Below are 21971 nucleotides of genomic sequence, written 5' to 3'. Positions count from 1 at the left end.
ATAATAGAAATACAAAAATACCCAGGATCTAACAACACAATTCTCAATATTTGGCATCTAATCAAAACCTCCAAGTGAGAAGAAAAATCATTCAAATGAAACTAATCGAGAACTGACACAGATGTCAACTCTGACAATGATGTAAAAAGTTATTATAACTGTACTGCATATGTTCAAAAAGATGAATTGAGGCACAGAGATATAATAAAGGCCAAAATCAAACTTGCTGAAATGAAATCTATATCCTAGGAGATGGAAAATTTACTGGATATTTTCAGTTTCAGATTCAACCTCAAAAGAGCTTGGAAATTATCACTTTATTCCTTACAACAGGAAAACAGCTGAACAAACTGAAAATCAATGACCTCTGGACCCATCAGAGAATTGAGGTTGCAGAGGAAACCACCTTAAAATTTGGATAGACAGCTGAATGCTGAGATTCAGAGCTGAGATCCGCTTACTAGGAGCTAAAGCCTGAAGTCATAAGCTAATAGAAACACTTAAAAGGTAATTTTGACAAATTGCTGAAGGCTGAGAACTAGCAGGAGAGTGAGAAACTCCTGAGGCCGTAGTCTTCGGGAAGGGCCCACACTTTCACAGGTTTTACCTCCAGAAACCCCACCAGGTTCTCACAGTGAAGAGCTGGGAAAAAAATTACCTTATGTCTCTGGCAGGGGGATGGGGAAAGTAGCCATTTTGATACATGATCAGTACAGTCTTCACTGGAAGGTTATCTTCTTCATGAGAACCAAGAGAGAACCACATTCAGGGTTATAAAACACACCTTAACTAAAATAAAGAGTCTGACTGCATTTTGTGATGTCTCACTACTAACATCTTCTAAGCCTCACTCCTTTTTCCTTTCTGCACCACATCTAGGTAAGCTAATAAGAATCCTAGGTTATTCCCCCTTTGGTACCAGTGGGAGTTTTAAACCATGCAAACTCCTTCCCTTATGGAAACCCTCACTGTATCCTTACCTGAGCAAATTCCAAACTGAATATATACAATGAAACTTAAGTCAAGATACAACAAAATTAAAATTCTGAAAACTAAAGAGGAAAATCATGACAGTAGTCAGACATAAATAATAGATTACTTATGAGGGCACAACAATTTGAATAACAGCTGATTTCTCATCTGAAATCATGGAGGCTAAGATAAAGCAACACAACATTTTTAAGCACTTATAGCAAAGAACTGTTTCTTGTTAATTCTATGTCTTCAAAAATACCTTTTAGAAATGAAGGTGAAAAAGAAAAATTTCACATGAATAGCCTAACCTCCCACTTTAAGAAACTAATAAAATAAGAGCAAACTAACCCAAAGGCAAGTAGAAGGAAGAAACATATATAAAGATTAGAGTAAAATTAAAAACTAAATAGAGCTAGAAAACAATAGAAACAACAAACCCAAAGCTAGGTCCTTGAAAAGATCAACAAAGTGGCAAATCTTTAGCCAGACTGATGAAGAAAAAAAGGGGGAAGAATCAAATTAGTAAAAAATTAGTGCAGTGGCTCACGCCTGTAATCCTAGCACTTTGGGAGGCCGAGGCAGGTGGATCACGAGGTCAGGAGATCGAGACCATGCTGGCTAACACAGTGAAACCCTGTCTCTACTACAAAATACAAAAAATTAGCCGGGTATGGTGGTGGGCGCCTGTAGTCCCAGCTACTAGGGAGGCTGAGGCAGGAGAATGTCCTAAACCCGGGAGGTGGAGCTTGCAGTAAGCCGAGATCACGCCACTGCACAGCCTGGGCAACAGAGCGAGACTTCATCTCAAAAAAAAAAAAATTGTAATGAAAAAGGAAACATCACTACCAACATGACAGAAATAAGAATAGCTATAAGTTAATACTATGAAAAATTGTATGACAAAAACTTACATAATCAAGAGGAAATGGACAAATTCCTAGAAAAACAAAACTAAGTAAAGAATACAGAAAATTTGAATATATCTATAACAAGTAGATTGACTGAGTTTTCTTTAAAAATTCTACAAAGAAAAGCCCAGTAGCAGTGGACTTCACTGGATAATTATATTAAACATTTAAGAAATAATTCACACCAATCCTTTATAAATTCTTTCAAAAGTAAAGGAAAAGGGAATATATCCTAATGCATTCTATGAAGCTGGTATCATTCTGATTCGAAAACTAACCAAATAAATCATTAGAAAACACAACTATTAGACCAATAATCCTTATGAATATGAACACTAAAATTTTCTACAAAATAGTGTCAAATGGAATCCAGCAGCACGTAAGAACAATTACATACCATGATTGACTGGAATGTACCTTAGGAAGACAAGATTGGTTTAACATATAAAAAATCAATGTTATACACCACATTAGTAGAATAAGAGGAGGAAAAACACATAATCATCTCAACAGACACAGAAAAATCATTTGACAAAATCCAGCATCCTTTCATTAAAACACACACACACACATACACACACACACACACCTCAAATACTAAGAATAGAAGGGGAAGGGAACTTACTCGATCTGAAAAGGGGCATCTAGAATGAAAACACAGCTGATATAGAACTTAATGGTGATAGACTGAAAAATTTCCCCTAAATTTGAGAAGAAGTAAATGATGTCCACGCTGGCCACTTCTATTCAACATTGTACTGGAGGTCTAGCCAGTCCTTCGGTCAATAAAGTAAAATAAAAGACATTCAGCAAGAAAAGGGAAAACAGCAAAGCTATCTCTATTTGCAGATGACATGAATTTATACTGAAAATCCAAAAGAATAACCTGCAAAAATATTAGAACTAATAAGCTAATTCAACAAGGTAGTAGACACAAGATCAACATATAAAATAATCTCCATTTCTATATATTAGCAATGAAAAATCTAAAAATAAAATTAAGTAAACAATTCCCAGGTACAAAATCAACCAAATGCAAAGAAAACCTACAAGATGGAACTCAAAAACTATGCATCTGACAAAGGCCTGATATCCAGAATCTATAAGGAACTTAAATCAACAAGCAAAAAACAACAACTTTATTAAAAAGTGGGCAACGGACGTGAACAGGCATTTCTCAGAAGAAGATATAGAAGCCAAAAAACATATATAGAAGACAAAACACATATGAAACAAAAACACACATCACTAATCACCAGAGAAATGCAAATCGAAACTACAATGAGACACCATCTCACACCAGTCAAAATGATTTTTGTTAAAAGGTCAAAAAATGACAGATGCTGTCCAGACTGTGGGGAAAAGGGAAAGCTTATACACTGCTGATAAGAATATAAACTAGTTGAGCCACTGTGGAGAACAGTTTGGAGATTTCTCAAGGAACTAAGAGTTGAGTTACCATTCAAGCCAGCAACCCCATTACTGAGTATATAGCCAAAGAAAAATAAATCATTTTACCACAAAGACACAGCACCCATATGTACATTGCAGCACTATTCACAATAGCAAAGACATGGAACCAACCCAGGTGCCCCATCAACAGTAGATTGAATAAAGAAAATGTGATACATATATGCCATGGAATATTACATAGCTATTAAAAAAATCATGTCTTTGCAGCAACATGGATGCAGCTGGAGGCCATTATCCTAAGCAAACTAATGCAGGAACAGAAAACCAATACCACATGTTCTCACTTGTAAGTGGGAGCTGAACACTGGGTACACACGGACATAAAGATGGGAACAGTAGACACTGGGGGATACAAGAGAGGGGAGGGAGGCAAGTGTTGAAAACTACCTATTGAGTGCTATGCTTGCTTCCTGGATGATGAGCTCAGTTATACTCCAAACCCCAGCATTACACAATATATCTTTGTAACAAACCTGCACGTATAACCCCAATTCTAAAATAAAAGTTGAATAATAATAACAAAATTTAACCTTAAAAAGGGAAGACTTGTGCACTAAAATCTGCAAAACATTGCTGAAAATTTAAACAAGACCTTAAAAATGCAAAGATAGCTTATGTAGTGGATCAGAAAACTTAATATTGTTAAAATGGCAACAGTCCCCAAATTGATCTACAGTTTCAATACAATACCTATCAAAATACCAAGTGCCATTTTTACAGAAATGGGTAAGTGGAAACTAAAATCATATGGAAATTTGAGCAAAGGAATAGCCCAATAGACAGGGATAACAAGGAAACAGCCAGAATAGATAAACAAGTCTAGAAAAAGAAGAAAAAAGTTGGAGGACTCACACTTCCCAAATCAAAACCTACTGCAAATCTATAGTGATCAAGAAAGTGTGGTGCTGGCATTATGTTAGAAATGTAGATGAATAAATACAATGGAATTGAGAGTCCAAATATAAACCTGTAATTATATGGTTAACTGATGATTGGCACTTATGCCTAAATCATGTAAGGGGATACAGAATAACCTTTTTGTCAAATGATGGTTGTACAACTGAATGTATACATGCTAAAAAATGAACTTGGAACTCTACCTCAAATGATATACAAAAAACAACTCAAAAGGGAATCAAGACCTAGATGCAAGAGCTAAAATTACAAAACCATTAGAAGAAAGAATAGGTATAAATCTACATGATTTTGGATTAGGGAACAATTTCTTAGATATGACAAATGCATGAGGAACCAAAGAAAGAGTAGATAAATCTACTTCATCAAAATTAAATTTTTATTCATCAAAACATACTATCTAAATAGTTATCTATTTAACTAAAAAACTAACATAAAACCCACACCATATATATAAAAGCAGTAATTAACTAAATTGAAAATATTAGTATATTGAAAATTGTAAATGCTTAAAAAGGAAATCAAATAAGACCTAAATAAATACAGACACATGTCATGTTTACGGATTGGAACATTCAACATTGTGCAAACATCAACTCTTCGCAAATAGATCAGTAGGTTTAACAGAATCCTGATCCAATTCCCAGAAAAGTTTTTGTAGACATAGATGCTTACTCATAAATGTACATGAAAAAGCTAAGGACTTATGATAACTAAACATGATTTTAAAAGGAAGAGTAAAGTTAGAGGGATAACTCTACCCAATGTTAATGATAACTATATAGCTAAAGTAATCAAGGCAATGTAGTATTGGCACACGAATAGACACATAGACCAATGAAACACAATAGAAAGCCCAGAAATAGACTGATACAAATATACCCAACTGATTTTTGAAAAGGTGCAAACGCAATTCAGTAAAGGAAAGGAAGAAGAGCTTTTCAACAAATGGTCCTGGAACAATTGATCATCCACAGGCAAAAAAAGAGAAGATATGCTTAAATGTAACACCTAAAGCCACAAATCCTTTAGAAAGCATAGGAGGAAATCTTTGGGACTTAGAGCTAGCTGAAGTTATTAAAGTTGACACACAAAAAAATATGTAATTGAATCTCATCAAAATTGAAAACATTTGGTCCATAAAAGACCCTTTAAAGACAATGAAAAGACAAGCTACAGAGTGGAAGACAATGTTTTCAAATCACATATCCTTCCAGCTTATCCATGTCTCTGCAAAGGACATGATCTCATTCCTTTTTATGGCTACATAGTATTCCATGGTGTATAACAGCAAACTAATGCAGGAACAGAAAACCAAACACTACATGTTCTCCCATGTTAAGTGGGAGCTTAACAGTGAGAACACATGGAAACAGGGAGGGGAACAACATATACTTGGGCCTTTTGAGGGAGTTGGGTTGGGAGAGGGAGAGCATTAGGAAAAATAGCTATCGCATGCTGGGGTCAATACCTAGATGATGGGTTGATAGGTGCAGCAAACCACCATGGCACACGTTTACCTGTGTAACAAACCTGCACCTCCTGCATGTGTACCCCAGAACTTAAAATAAAAATAAAATTTTTTTAAAAAGAAAAAAATGCATATCCTTAAAAGGACTTATATAGAGAGGATATAATACACTCTCAAATCCTCTCCAGCACCTGTTGTTTCCTGACTTTTTAATGATTGCCATTCTAACTGGTGTGAGATGATATCTCATAGTGGTTTTGATTTGCATTTCTCTGATGGCCAGTGATGATGAGCATTTTTTCATGTGTTTTTTGGCTGCATAAATGTCTTCTTTTGAGAAGTGCCTGTTCATGTCCTTCGCCCACTTTTTGATGGGGTTGTTTGTTTTTTTCTTGTAAATTTGTTTGAGCTCACTGTAGATTCTGTATATTAGCCCTTTGTCAGATGAGTAGGTTGCGAAAATTTTCTCCCATGTTGTAGGTTGCCTATTCACTCTGATGGTAGTTTCTTTTGCTGTGCAGAAGCTCTTTAGTTTAATTAGATCCCATTTGTCAATTTTGGCTTTTGTTGCCATTGCTTTTGGTGTTTTGGACATGAAGTCCTTGCCCACGCCTATGTCCTGAATGGTAATGCCTAGGTTTTCTTCTAGGGTTTTTATGGTTTTAGGTCTAACGTTTAAATCTTTAATCCATCTTGAATTGATTTTTGTATAAGGTGTAAGGAAGGGATCCAGTTTCAGCTTTCTACATATGGCTAGCCAGTTTTCCCAGCACCATTTATTAAATAGGGAATCCTTTCCCCATTGCTTGTTTTTCTCAGGTTTGTCAAAGATCAGATAGTTGTAGGTAAGCGGCGTTATTTCTGAGGGCTCTGTTCTGTTCCATTGATCTATATTTCTGTTTTGGTACCAGTACCATGCTGTTTTGGTTACTGTAGCCTTGTAGTATAGTTTGAAGTCAGGTAGTGTGATGCCTCCAGCTTTGTTCTTTTGGCTTAGGATTGACTTGGCGATGCGGGCTCTCTTTTGGTTCCATATGAACTTTGAAGTAGGAACACTTTTACGCTGTTGGTGGGACTGTAAACTAGTTCAACCATTGTGGAAGTCAGTGTGGCGATTCCTCAGGGATCTAGAACTAGAAATACCATTTGACCCAGCCATCCCATTACTGGGTATATACCCAAATGACTATAAATCATGCTGCTATAAAGACACATGCACACGTATGTTTATTGCGGCATTATTCACAATAGCAAAGACTTGGAACCAACCCAAATGTCCAACAATGATAGACTGGATTAAGAAAATGTGGCACATATACACCATGGAATACTATGCAGCCATAAAAAATGATGAGTTCATATCCTTTGTAGGGACATGGATGAAATTGGAAACCATCATTCTCAGTAAACTATCGCAAGAACAAAAAACCAAACACCGCATATTCTCACTCATAGGTGGGAATTGAACAATGAGATCACATGGACACAGGAAGGGGAATATCATACTCTGGGGACTGTGGTGGGGAGGGGGGAGGGGGGAGGGATAGCATTGGGAGATATACCTAATGCTAGATGACGAGTTAATGGGTGCAGCGCACCAGCATGGCACATGTATACATATGTAACTAACCTGCACAATGTGCACATGTACCCTAAAACTTAAAGTATAATAAAATAAAAAATAAAAAAAAATAATACACTCTCAAAACTTAACAGTAAAAAATGCAAATAATCCAATGAGAAAATGGCAAAAGACATACAGAAACATTTTACCAGAAAGGATATATAAATTGCAAATAAGCACATGAAAAGATGTTCAACTCACTAGCTATTAGGGAAATGCAGATTAAAAACATGCTCTCTCTCTTCACACCTATCGCAAAGGTTTAAAAAAGAAAATGATAGCACCAAATGCTGGTGAAGATACAGAAAAACGAACTCATACAATGCTGGTGAGAATGCCAAATGTAGACCAAACCCTGGAAAATGGTCAGTTTCTTAAAACTAAACGTGTACTTGCCATGCAACTGCACTCTTTGGCCATTATCCCAGAGAAATAAAAACTTACGTTCACACAAAAACCTGTACAGGTATATTAATGGTAGCTTTATTCTTAATAGCCAAAACCCATGAACAACCCAAATGCTCTTCAAGAGCTGAATAATAAAGAAACTGAGAGGTACACCTATACCAAGGTATATACTACTTAGCAGTAACAAAAATGAAAGAAATATTTATACACACAGTGACCTGAATAAACCTTAGGAATATTATGCTAAGGGAGAAAAGCCAATCTCAAAAGTGCACATAGTATATGATTTCATTTATAGAACATTCTTGAAATAACAAAATTACAGAAAGGAAAACAAAGTAGTGTTTGTCCAGTGTTAGGGAGGGGGGTTGTTGTGTGGGTGTGGCTGTATAAGGGGGTAACAGGGGTGAGCTGCTCAGTGATGCAACCGTGTTTCTTGACTGTAGTGGTGGTGATGCAAATCTACATATGTGACAAAATCACACACACACAGGCAACGATGTCAAACTGGTAAAATCTGAATAAGCTCTGTGGATTGCTAATTTCCTGGTTTTGGCATTGTACTATAATCGTTCAAGATGTCACCATCGAGAGAATCAGGGTGAAAGATAAATGGGTCCTCCAGAACATTTGTTTGCAACTCCTTGTGAGCCTGTATTTCAAAATAGAAAGCAGGGCTGGGCGTGGTGGCTCACGCCTGTAATCCCAGCACTTTGGGAGGCCGAGGTGGGCGGATCACCTGAGGTCAGGAGTTCAAGACTAGCCTGGCCAACATGGTGAAACCCCATCTCCATTAAAAATACCAAAAAAAAAAAAAAATTAGCCGGGCGTGGTGGTGCATGATTGTAACCCCAGCTACTCGGAAGGCTGAGGCAGGAGAATCGCTTGAGTTCAGGAAGCAGAGATTGCAGTGAGCCAAGACAGCGCCACTGCACTCCAGCCTGGGTGACAGAGAGAAACTTCGTCTCAAAGAAAAAGTCCATTTAGGAATGGACTTTTGACACATGCAAAAATACAGAGGAAGCTCAAAATAATTACACCAAGTGAAAGAAGCCAGACAAAAGTGAGTATATAATCTATGATTCATTTAAATAAATTTATTAAAATGCCAATTAAGCTTTAGTAATAGAAAGCAGAGCAGTAGTTGCCTGGGACTATTTTGGGAAAATTCAGAGGAGGGAATGGGATTCAAGAAGGAGGAAGAATTTTTTGTGGTGGCCTGTATGTTCATTACCCTGCCGTGGTGACAGCTTCCCAGGTGCATACATGCGTCAAAAGATAACAAACTGTATGCATTAAATATATGTAGTTTATTGAATGGTAATTACATTTCAATAAAACCAACTTTTTAAAAAGGCCCTCCCAGAGAAGAAATTAAAAGGAATGTCCCACAGCTACTTTATAAAGCAAGCGTAACCCCTTAATACCAAAATCAAAGACAGTAAAGAAGGCAAAAATGACAGCCCATTCTTATGAAGTAAATACAGAGATCTTATATAACATACATTAAGTTGAGTTTATGCCAGAACTGCTAAATATTTAAACATTGGAAAACCTATCAGTGCGTTTTGTTAATCTGAAATGCTATTGATTATAACACATGGATATTTAATGCAACACTAAGCAGAAAAGACTTTCCATTTGAAAAAAAAAATCTTCTCCAAACCTATAACAGACTATTGATTTTAAGGTAAATCCCTATTTTGGAAATATTGATATGCATGTCTTAGATAGATGATAATTAAAACAAGCCATTGGAAAATGAAATACATTACTCAGGCTTTAACACGGAAAAATATTTGGGTTGTATCAATAGATACTAAAAAGGCTTAAATCAAGTTTACCACCTATTATTCATGTTTAAAAATAGGCAATTTCAGTGAGTAAGAAATAGAATTTCCTAAATGATAAAGAACATCTACAACGAACACTTAATAATGAGTCATTAAAAACATTTTCTTTAACACAAAGTCACGATAACCACACTAAGTCAGCTAAAACAAAACAAGACAAAGAAGTCAGAGACATTATGATTGCTTACTTAGAAAATTTAGGAAATTTATTAGAACCATTAGAACTAATTAGAATAAATGGTTAAACATGGTAGAACTAATGGTGAAACTACTTAGTGTAAATGGTTGATTATCAGAGGGATATGCAAAAATTAAAAACATTTCCATTGATTAGCAATAACCAATAAGAATAGAAAATAAAATAGAAGGTTCCAGTCATGATAGCACAGAAAATAAATCATATAAAATAATTCCAAATAAACACAGGCAGGACTTCTGTGTATATCAATGATAACTTGATTGAAAGGCACAGCAAAAAGCTGAACAAATGAAGAACTCCATCAGCCTAATGTCTGCCAAGATCCAACAGCTTAAAATGTCAGCTCTCCCAAAACTCATCTACAAATTCAATGTCATTCTAATCTAAATCCCAGCAGAGTTTTCCCTGAAATTTGCCAGCTGATTCTAATATTTATGTAGAAACTTAATGGCCCAAGTATAACAAAGATGATTTTGCAAAAGAATAAGAGGGGGACACACCGTATCAGGGCTGGGACCTGAACAGAGGCCCACCCACCCTGCATCCCATGGGATAGCTGGCAGACCCCGGTCCAGCTGTGAGCCAGGGAGGAGAGCTCTCTGCTCGGCCACAGAATGACCCAGCCCTGGGCTAAGTGCTGGCAATGCAGCTGCTCTAGGCATGGGTGGGCACTTGTAGCTGATGTTCATTTGGCTTGACACAGGTGCTGTTTGATTCTCCCTCCCCAATTAAATTCTGCAGTTCCACCAGTCATGGACATCATTTTGTCAAAACAAACATGCAATTAAGTTGCTCAGTGTCGAAGCTAGCTTGTAATGTAAAATGGGATCGTTTATACTGGTAATTCTGGAAGGAGAAAAAAAAGAATTCTTTCTGCTTCCAGTTCAGGTCCTTATCTTATTTTTGCACATTTGCTCTCCTCTCAAATATGATGTGTTCCAATTGCCATTTTTCACAAGGAATGAGTTTGAGTCATTAAAAAGTTGCTCCCAAACACTGCAGCTATGGCTAGGGGCTAGATAGCCCCCTCACCCACCCACCATGCATCTGGGTTTTGCAGCTACTCACTTACCTGTGACACTTGATCCAGCTCTCACCCATGAATCAAGGGACTCCCCAAGAGCCTGTTCTCACCCAGATAGGACCTTGGCAGAGAGCTGTGGACCCCCTCACCACACACACAAGGAAGAAAAGGAATCTCTTTCCTCACTACATCCACCCCGGGTGCCTGCCACCTAGCCCTGTGGCTCAGGGTTCCACAAAAGTGGGAGCCACTCCAAACAGCTGCCAACAGCTCCAGACAACTGGAACCATATCCCGGCCATGACTTGGTTGGGGCGGGGGAGAGTTGCCAAGGTGAGAGAGGACATTTTGCTAAGATTTATGAAATGACCAAGGCAGTGTTTAGGCCCACCATGGAAAGGAAGTCTTCTGTAGAAAGTTCTGGCTCCAGAGAAGGAAGACACAGAAGGTGTCTTCTATGGTGACACACAACACATGGCCAAGCCCAAGCAAGGCCCAGAGGAGGGATCACAATACATGTCTGGTGTTGTGGGATGAGTGGGGTATTCAAGCAAGAGGGAGCCCTAAAGAGGCGGGAGCTAGCAGAATTAGTGTTGCTGCCTCTGTGAGGCTGGTTTTCTCCCAGAGTAACCTAAATATCTGGTTGTCACTCCTGAAACAAACACACGTGCACACACACAGGCATACAAACACAAGCAAACCATTGCACCAAGTATTGCAGAGCCACACACTTGCTGAGGACCCTGCAGGGGCGAGCAGTGAGGGGCTCTTCCCACGAGCCAGAGGTCAAAGCCATGCGGGTAGTCAACTCCTTTCAGCCACGTCTGCTCTCCTGGAGCTCTCTCCCACCCTCTCTGGTTGAGAGGGAAACCAGCTTCCACTCCCAGATCCCAGCTCCAGCCTGAAGTTCACCGCCACCCTCAATGGGCTTACCAAAGGCTCCTGCCAGCTGCAACTACCATGCTGGTGGTGGAGACGCCGTCATGTGTGCATCCACCTGGGACAGAAGCCTGTGCTTGGCTTTGCTCTATCAGGCCGGACCGATGTGGCAAAGCTGTAATAACTGCAGCAGCTGCAAATGGGCTCCAACCTGGAGTTTCAGAATCACCCTGCTCAACAGAGCAACCTGGAAGCCTTGCTCTGGGGGATTCAATAAGAGGTCAGGAGACTTGCCGCAAAACGTTTATAAAATGACAGGCCAATCAGACAATCTGTGAACTTCATTTTTTCAGCTGCTGAATGGGGATAATGAAAGCTCCCTGCCACACACCAAAGGGTGAGTAATATGAGAAGAAACACACATGGTCCCCAGGGAGGGAGGGGATGCCAGTGTCAGGGTCACTAGCTCCACCCGCATGGCCGAGCCCATGTGGATCTGTAGGAAACACTGCCTGTTCTGTGAGACGAAGCCCCCTTTGACTTTCTCGGCTGCACTCATTTTACGCTCCTGCTCCCACTGCTGCCATATTAGTGGGCTCTGGCTGCCGTAACAAAGTGTCACAGACAGGGCAGCTTAAACCACAGAAATTTATTTTTTCAAGCTCTGGAGCCTGGAAGTCCAAAATCAAGGTGCATGTAGGTTTGGTTTCTCCTGAGGCCTCCCTCATCTGCATGGAGGTGGCCGTCTGCTCGCTGCATCTTGGAGTGGCCTCTCCTCTGTGCCTGTGCACCCCTGGTGTCTCCTCCCCTTCCTATCAGGACTCCAATCATATTAGATTAGGGCCCACCCTCAGCCTCATTTTAACTTCATCACCTCTTTACCAACCCTGTCTCCCAATACAGTCACATTCTGAGGTTCTGGGGGTTAGGGCTTCAACATATAAACTTGGGGGACACAGTGTAGCCCATAACACCCCCTGTGGAGCTCTCCCCCTTCTCAGCTCAGTATAAATGCAGGGTGGGGTGGCAGGCACTCTCACTAAGTTTCCTCCTTCCATGATCTAATCCAGTCCATGGCCTGGCGTCCCATCTTTAGGCCATGCATTCAGCATGGAGGGGGCAGCTCAGGAGGAGCTGGTCACAAAGGGAAGGAAGTGCAGCTGCAGCTGCATGGAATGGCATCGGTCAAGGAGGAGGCCCTGGACACTTCGTGGCCGCTGCTCCTCCCCTACGCTCAGTGGCCTCCTTTTTGGGGAATCGAAAGCCGGGGGCTGAACTGTCCTGATCAGACAGAAGCACCAGCAGGACTCTGCTGCTGTATTGCTCAGCTCCCAGCAGCCTCGCTGTGGGCACGGGCAGATCCAGTGCCTTCCCTGGGGACCTGGAGGGACAGCTGTAAATGGGAAGACAGCATGAAATGTTCACTGTGCACTAATGTGTGCTAATAACTTTGCCCAGATCAGCACAAAATGAGAGGCGACAGCTGTGCACAACCCCACTTCCCAAGGATGTTGGTGACATCACACCCGTCATCCCTATCCGGCATCAGTGCCATCAGCTGTCCTGGCTGTGAGGAGCAGGCCAGGTGAGGCAGGGCCGGCACCAGAGGGAGTGGCCACAGCTGGCAAAGGCCTACAGAACCAGCAGGTCCTTCCCTCAGAGTCAGTGTAGAGCATCCAACACCCATGCTTGCCACTGGCTTTTCTTTCTACACATTCAGGACACCCGGGAAGATCTCCTGCCTAGTGGGAAAAAAACTCACTGTTTCCCTGAGACAACTGGGACAGGGTCACAGCAGTGCCTGGGCCCTCCAGCTGAGACTGCAGTCGACAAGCGTGAGTTTAAGGACAGGACAAGCAGGGTCCAGTGGAAAGCCTCACAGAGACCTGGGAGAAGGTGCTGTCTCAGGCTGGCCTGGAGAATCCACTGCCTCCACAAGCGTGCCCTGCTTGGGGACTGGCCACCTAGGAGGAGGCCCTGGGGTTTCTCCAGAGTTTCTCACAAGCTGAGTTCAGGGTGGAAATCCCTGCTACAGCATCCTAATCATCCAGATTCTTGAACACTCATTCAACCCAGGTAGTCCAATCTGCAAAGGGACAGTTTATGAGAAAGGCCTTTCTTCATTTGAGCCCATAACTGCTGTGCACTGCTATGTGTGTGTGTGTCAACCTTCAGGTAATAGGCAGCACCGCGTGAAGTATGTATACCCCTGCCCAGCCGTTCCACAGACACCTATCCTTCAGAAATACCCACAGCAGTGTGAAAAACAGCAGTGTGCCAGGATGCTCACTGGGGAATAGTAATGATGCAATTATTGCATTAGGCAGGATGCACTGGGACTGTCCAGATGACCATGTCACAGGGTGTGGTGGCGATTCCAGGGTCAAACGATGGATTGTATGTGACGACCTTGGAGATTATTCCAGTGTAGCCACTTGACTGTTCAGCTACAGGAAGCTTTGGTCTCACTGTCTCTCTTCTATCTCACTGTCTCTTCCTTGCTTATGTCGCCACTCCCACTACCACTGGCACAGGCTATGGAGAAGGGGACAGGCATTGGTGAGCACCCAGAGCCTCTGGGCCTCCCCCAGTCACTCTGCAGGGAGGGAACCCAATATGCCCCATTGAGCTCTCTTCTTGGAAGACCCCGCGAATCTGCCAAAGCACACGCTCTCCTGCAGGCAGGAAACCTACAGAGCTGCCATGGGGGCACATCACATCTGCCCACCCAGGGCAGGTAAGGCAGCAATGGCCTGAGGGCTACCAGGAATAGAGCTGGCAGGTGGCAGGGCCTCCAGTCTCTCCCCAGAGCACAGCACAAGTGTGGTTATGGAGGAACAGAGACCACAGCAAGGCCCTAATGGAAACAATAAGGGTCAGTCTGGGGCCGAGTGCCAACCTTGCAGAGTGAAGTCTGAAGCATGGATAGGAGGGAAGCTGGAATGTTCCCCAAGCCAGTGCTGAAGCCCAGAACCAAGAGGAAGAAGAGAAAAGGAGGCCAGATCATGCAGTAGCAGCAGTTTCTACGTCTTCAGGCAGTGCAGAACCACTGAGAACAGTGAGAAAAATTGATAGACCATCTACTTATTGACTTTTTGCAGGTGAGAATTTATGCCCTCATTTGCCAGACATTTTATTCAATCTAAAGATTCCTCCCTCCTCTCAGGGTCTTTGGAAGTGGTGTGTTCAACCAGAGGGGCAGTCTACCAGTTACTGTCTATGCATTTGTGAAAGTTACAGACACCAGGATGAAATCACTCTTGTCAGACAGACCCAGACAAAACAGGGCAAACTAGACATGAAGGAGGGTGCTCATGCTTGCCTGTCTAAGAACAGTTTCCAAGGACTTTCTCAAACCCCACAAGAAAACCTTTCACATCTTTCATGCATCTCCCACTCTGCATGGCTTGCACATTTCACGTGCATGCGTATATTTCTACGATAAGGTTTATCACTGGACATTCTTTGGGATGGCAGCAATTCAGATAAAATGCCCTTGAGAGAGCGCCTGCCCAGTAACAACACCTCCACCAACGGACTGATGCCAGTGCTGACTTTGGGCCTCCAGAACTAGTGAAATCTATTTCCCAGCAGCTTAAGTGAATTCCTCCCTTTTGGCCAAAAAAGCTTCCTCTTACTGGTCGTCACTGGTCACACCTATGGCTTGCCATGGTATATTCCAGATTGTAATCCTCTTTTCTATTTATCAATAAATTTAACACATTTGGAGATTCTTTTCTGGTATTCTTTTTATAGGTTGACACATTCAACTGAACTTTGCTGAGTTCCCGTTCATGCTGGAGACATAACGGCAAGCATCTTTCCCCTCAGGCTGCTCCTTGCTGGGATGGTTGAGGAAGGGCAAACGAGGAAATACACCTGCACAATAAGGTATGCTCAGTGCCAGGATAGAGTCAGGTCAGGTGCTTTGGTTGTACTAAGAAGTGTCACCCACCCAGTCACAGGAGTCTGTGGCCATTCTTGGAAGGAATGACAGTCAAGTCAGGGCCCAAAAAATGAGCAGAAGTGAACTTGGCTGGGAACCAGGATGGGCCCAAGAAGAGATGAGGAGTCAACAGACCATTGCAGGCACACAGCAGAGGGGCAGGTGCACACGAAGTCAGGTAGCAAGAATAAGAACGTAGGTGCTTGTGAAACCTCAGCACATCAGTGTGATGGAGCCAAAAACGGGCAGAGAACTGGATGGGGCACGTTAGGAATGTGGACATTTTATGAAAGGCAGTAGAAACCTAGAGAGTGACACAATTAGGTGACTCCTCTCTCTTTCAGGGTCCTAGCTGCCTGTTTGTTGCTTCTGTCCCGAAGCTCTGGGTACAACAGCAAGACCCAGATAAATCGAGGCCTGCATGGGAATGCTTTTCTAAGGGTTTCCTAGGCAGGTGTGTGAGGCTCAGGCCAGCCTGGCTCTCCTATGGTTTAATAATGTAGATGAAGTTTTGCTCCAGGAGTGCTGAATGAAGCAGTGTCTTGAAACCACTGTTGGGTTTCCTTGGATGGGTTTTCATCTTAATAACCATTGTGCATACACATTCAGCCTCAGAGTTCCCTTTGCCATTACTATAGGGACCTCAGGGAGGACAAAGCAGGGAGAGAAGAAATGGCTCTGCAAAGTAGCCAAGGCTTTCACGGTAGTGAGCATGAAAGGAGAAAGACCAGTCGGCTCCCTGAAGCTCCATTTGATCCCGGGCTTTCTTGTTGAGAACTGGGTGGGAACAAGGATTGGTGTTTGCCTAAAGCTGCTGTGAGGTTTAGCATATACAAGTCTCCTTGCAGTGGAATCAGGGCAAAGGATCTCTTTCCCTAAACCTCCTTCTTGGTTTAGGAAGGAATGTGCTCTCAGCCACTGGGTAGTCCTTGGCTTCCTAGATGTGGCTCAGAGAACAGCCAGAACAGGCTGTGAAGGCAGAGCATCCCCATTCGACAGGAGCGGGGCCTCCATCCAGGGACAGTCGCTGCCTTGGGCCTGTGCCACTGGCTCTGGGTTCTGCCCTTTGTGGTGATGGAGGTTGTGCTGGATGGTCCACAGATTTCTCCTAAGAATAGAATTCTGGGCATGGGGTCCGGGCACAGTGGATCACGCCTATAATCCCAGCACTTTGGAAGGCCCAGGTGGGTGGATCGCTTGAGATTGGGAGTTCAAGACCAGGCTGGCCAACATGGTGAAACCCCGTCACTACTAAAAATACAAAAATTAGCTGGGCATGATGGTGCATGCCTGTAATCCCAGCTACTCAGGAGGCTGAGGCAGGAGAATTGCTTGAACCCAGGAGGCAGAGGTTGCAGTGAGCTGAGATCGTACCATTGCACTCCAGCTCTGGGCGACAGAGCAAGACTCCATCTCAGGGGAAAAAAAAAAATTCTGGGCGTGGGGTCTACTCATGGCTGGTGTGTTGGAAATAGTCCATAACCTCCCGCAATGCACTCCTTACCTGGTGGGGGTGACCAGGTGCTCCCCATGTCCCACACCACCCCTCTGAAAATGCAGGAGAGCTAAGCAGGGGAGATGTTAGGACCCCTCCTTACCAGCACTGGTGGATCCACCTGCCTGAAATCAGGTTGATACTCCAGTGCTCTTCTGGTGGGGGCCAGAACTGAATTCAGACCTCAAGTTCTAGGCACCACAACAGCCCAGGACCTTGGGGACATACTTACCTACAGGAACCAAGAAACCCTCTGATCCCCAGAGTTCATACCATAAATTTACTCAGAAGACCTGCAGGGCTGAGCCCAAGTCCAGGGTAGCCACCGCCACGTGCATTTCACCTCCTTACCTTGGGTTTCACCACTGTCTTCCCTGTTTCTTTCCCTTGCTACCTGGAATCCATTCCCAAATAAGCTAGCTGCATGTGGGTTTTTGTTTCAGATTATACCTCTACTTTTTGAAAATGTCAGTTACTTCTACCTAGGTTTTAGAATTGAGACAAAATTCTACGAGCCTTAGATGGAAGAACTGAAACCCCCAGCCGACCACAGCCTGGGCGCATTTCCCTGGCTTTGCCTGATGCAAGTTTCGAGTCATTGCACAACTGTGTAGCTGGTAAAGCAGCCCAACCCCTCAATGACTTATATAGATGGTGTTCCTCTTTTCCGTGAGCAGCAATGGTGACTTCTCAGAGACTTTGAGAGGCCTGAAGTATATCATGTATTGGTTCACATTTTCTGGGCCTTCTCTGTGCAAATCTGCATTGTGGATGGAAATGGTGGACAGAACTAAGTACCACTCCTGAAGAAACCCATCTTCGTGTCTCAGAGGGCAAAGCCAGGGCCACATTCAGGCTCATGCCCTCCTCAAGCCCATAGTGCACCTCGCCCGGCTGACCTTCACTTCCTGCTGCTCCCTCTGTTCATTCCCTCAGCTCCCTCCCACTGTGGGCTTTGCCAGTTACTTCCACACTGACGCCCCTGCCCCACCAGTCCACATGTGACGGCCATCCAGGCCTCCCACTATCCTTCCCTTCCTAGCCAGGACCCTGCCCTCTTCTCCAGGTCCCTGCCACTCCCTGACAACATTGTGGGGAAGGATTCCCCAAGCTGGCCCGCTCCACCCTGCACACAGGCTCCACCCCAAGGCCAGGATGGAAGTTTCATTGATGTGGTCACATGGTCCCAAGTGATCAGCCCTCTGGGCCTCCCCTACCCCCACGCCTCATGCACACCGCCACCCTCAAGAGTGGGAAGCCAGGGAACCATCTCAGGTCTTCTCAGGTCATCTCAGGTCATGCCCATCAGTACCTTCCTTCAAGATGCCCGCGCTGGCTGTAGGAGGGACTTTCTTCTTGCTAGAGACTTTTTCATGGTTCAGTAAGCATGGCCATTCTTGCCGTATGATGACATCCTTGGATGAGTGCTGTGATCAATGTGACATTTCAACGGTGCCTGACTGCTCACTCTGTGGATGTGGACTGTGGCTGACCCACTGCCAGGCCAACATCAAAGCCTACTCACCGCTCACTTCTACTGCGAAATGGACTCAACACAGGCCGTGCAGACTCCGGCGGAGCCTGGGCTTCATCTGGGACAGGCTGACTGTGTGGACAGCTGTGAGGCTGTTATGGTGAGGTCGTGCCCCTATATGCGCAGGAGGCGAGGGGCCACACTGTTTCCAACCTAGACAAAAGACAGGGCACGTGCACAAAATATAAAATAAGAGCCCTGTTGACATCCCTTCAGCCAGTCCTCCCAGCCCCGTTGTCCAGACCAAGCCCAAGGGGTGGGGGAAGCACAGTGTCCTCAGGGCAGTGGTCTGAGGTGCCTTCTGCCCCTTTCTGGGATCTGGGGGTGCTGGAGGCCTCCTCAGGGTTGCCAGGGCTGGGTGCTGCGCGTGCATGGCTCCTGGGCACCTGCTGTGGTTGGAATGCTTGTGCCCCTCCCAAATTCATGTGGGAACAATCTCCACTGCAAAAGTGTAGCGAGATGAGGCCTTCAGGAGGTGATTAGGTCATGCGGGCTTCTCCCTGTGAGTGAAATGGAGGCCTTTTAAAAGAGGATTCACACAGCATTGGCCTTTTACCCTTCTATCCTCCACGTGGGAGATGCAGTGCTGAAGGCGCCGTCTTGAAGCAGCAAGCAGCGCTCACCAGACACCAAACCTGCCCCCAGAACTGTGAGAAATAAATGTCTGTTCTTTATAAATTACCCAGTCTCAAGCATTTTGTTATTGCAGCACAAAACAGACTAAGACAGTGCCCTTAGGTGGCATGGCTGTTCCCATCACATCAGTCCCCACGTGGAATCCTGCAGCCTCTTTCTCACTTCCCACCAGACAGATTGACTTGAGCACACAGGACACAACATTGACTGAAAAAACAAATAGCTGAGTGTTGTAATGGAGTTCAGGCTGTGCAATGCACTGCAAATAATTTAAAACCTGCACTCGAGGCCCGGCCTTCACAAGTCATTTTGCCCAGCTCAGGCTGGGGCTGCTCTCCTGCCGTCTGGCATGGTCTCTCAGCCTCCTGAATCAGTGAGACTCGGTGCTACAGATTAAAGAGGCTCTTCCCTGAGCACCCAGCAGACCGTGGGCAAACCCACTCCCATGTCCTCATTCGTAGTATGCTCTTCTTCTATTTTCTCACCCGTCACAATTGTGTTTCTTCTTGTTTTCTTATTTAATTCCTACCTCCTTCACTAGAGGGTCCTTTCTATGACAGCCATCACTAGAGCTGGCTGTCAGTAAATACACGTTGGGCACATGTGGCAATCAGTGCCCTTCAGTGTGCCAGGTGAGCCAGTAAAGAAATCTGACCGATGAGGCTGGGACACCATGGAGGAAGCCGCCATCATACCCAGAAGGGACCAAAAACTTAACTGAGAAGGTGACCCTCCACTCGACTCTTCCCAGAAGGTAAGCATCTGCCACATGGCACCGGCAGAGGAGGGGAGGAAGAGAGAAGCTGAGAGCTGGGGCCGTCCTCGCAGTTGGAGGCCTGCGTGTGGTCTGGCCCACAGGAGCGTGTCCACCATGGTGGGGAGGGTGAGGGGTTGGCTGAACACAAGGTGCGAGGGCCTTGTCCTCCAGCAGAGTCTGCAATTCCAGCTGCACATCAGAATCATTTGGAGAACTTGGGAAGCTCAGACTCCCTGATGCCAATCCATCACATCAGGGTTTCTAGGAGTGGGGCTAGCTCGGTATTTTTAAGGCCAAGTGATTCTAAAGGGCAGCCAGGGTTGGGCTAATGGGTTTTAATTGAGAAGTGGCGCCATTTGATTTGTAGCTAGGCAGAGTCACTTGGACGGGGCCAAGGGGAGAGCAGAGACTTGAGGCTGGACACCAATTTCTGAAAGCGGCATTTCTGGAAACTACAAAAATAATCTAAGAGACAGGGAGTGAGCAGTTAGAATGAGAAACAGACTTGAGGAAGTAGAATCTCCTGGTGTGGTGACAGGTGATGAGATGGGGCTGGCAAGAGAGGAACGGGACTTCAGAGCACTGCCCAGGTTTTTCCCTTAAATGGCCAGAAGAAGAGTAGCATCATTCATTGGGATAGTGCAGGACAAGGGAAAGTTCCGGGGAAGCTGGGATGGCTCTACCTGGTGCAGGCTGATTGGAGGCGTCCTGGGTGGCCTGTAGGAGATGCCTGGAGGTGGTGGGCCACGTGAGAAAGAAGGCTTAACACACACGTTTTGATTAGGTTCATGTTAAATTGAATTAGTTCAGGAAGTAGAGGAAACATTATCTTTGGGTCAAAAATCCCAGCTCGGACATGGATAAGACAGGCACTTTCTGGAGAGGTACCAGAGTCCAGCTCGATTCTGAGGGACTTGGCCTGGGGAGTCACCCACAGCACCAAATAACAGGGACAAAACAGCAGGGTCCACTGGACGGGTGAGGAATCAGAGCTGGGGCAGACAGCACTGGTGCTAAGTCTGGGGAAGCACTGTCCTGGGGCGCAGCGGGGCTCTGTCTCTGAGGCAGCATGCTGGGCAGGTGCCCTCCAGGCCAGATGCAATTTGGAGGGCCCTGTGTTCTCTGGCTCTAAAAAGAGAGACTCCATGTCCACACTTCTGTAAAGGCTCAGCAGTTTTTCTTTTTGATGTAGGGTGGGAAATCAAGCAACCAAGGCTATAGAATAGCATTGAGAACAGAAGCAACTAGATTGGAGGGGGAAAAATTATATTCTCTGACTGGTGAGTAAAACGCATGAAATAGAGTGCATGGTTATTCTTGTGGCTTTCCTACCTTAAGGGTTTTGTTGCTGCTGTCCTGATCTTCAATGATTTAAAGAGCTGAGAGATCATGTGACATCCAAATAAGTATGATGTTTTTAGCTGTTTGGGCCATAGGCTGACAGCTGCCCAAAAGACTACTAAAAACTGGTGACTGAGGGCTGGACATGGTGGCTCACACCTGCAATCCCAGCACTTTGGGAGGCTGAGGCGGGTGGATCACTTGAGTCCAAGAGTATGAAACCAGCCTAGGCAGCATAGCAAGATCCTATCTCTGCGAAAACAATTAGCCAGGCATGGTGGTGCACATCCGTAGTCCCAGCTACTAGGGAGGCTGAGTTGGGAGGATCATCTGAGCCCAGGAAGTCGAGGCTGCAGTGAGCTGTGATCATGCGGCTGCACTCCAGCTTGAGCAACAGAGTGAGACCCTGTCTCAAAAAAATAAAAATAAGAAAGCTGACTGGGTAAGGCCGAGTTTATCAAATTATTGCATTAAGGAAGAATACTACCTTGACAGAATTCTAGCAACATCTCAAAAAGGAGACCCCTAGGAGGA

This window comes from Pan paniscus, chromosome 13 (assembly GCF_029289425.2).
Source record: "Pan paniscus chromosome 13, NHGRI_mPanPan1-v2.0_pri, whole genome shotgun sequence".
NCBI lineage: Eukaryota > Metazoa > Chordata > Mammalia > Primates > Hominidae > Pan > Pan paniscus.
This window is presented reverse-complemented; position numbering follows the sequence as displayed.